Source organism: Phyllostomus discolor, chromosome 7 (assembly GCF_004126475.2).
Source record: "Phyllostomus discolor isolate MPI-MPIP mPhyDis1 chromosome 7, mPhyDis1.pri.v3, whole genome shotgun sequence".
Classification (NCBI taxonomy): Eukaryota; Metazoa; Chordata; class Mammalia; order Chiroptera; family Phyllostomidae; genus Phyllostomus; species Phyllostomus discolor.
The window spans coordinates 133672272-133672645 of record NC_040909.2 but is presented as its reverse complement, the minus strand read 5'-3'; positions in this window follow the sequence as shown (position 1 = coordinate 133672645).

Sequence of the window (374 nt, the reverse complement as noted above, 5' to 3'; positions counted from 1 at the left end):
CTGGCACCGGCTCAGAAGATGTCTGATTATAGAGCCCCGTGTCGCCCCACCCCAGAGCTGGGGCAGAAAACCCCTAAAGGAGGGAGGCATCAAGTTCCCAGGCCTGAGGCCAAGGACACGGAAGGGTCAACCCCGAGATCTCGCTGAAGAATTAACTGGGCCAGACAAAGCCAGCCTTCTTTCCCTTCAGGAGAGCCCCTGCGGCTTTCAGCTGTCTTTCAACCCCCAGGGTGCCCCGGACGACCCTGAGACAAAATCCCTGGGCCTCTGAGCCTTTGAGGTGTGGTGGAGGTGCAGAACAGGGGAGCCCTTGTTCTCTGATTAGAGCCCGGGTCTCCCTGAGGCTCAGAACGGGGCCTCTTACAGTGGAGCCC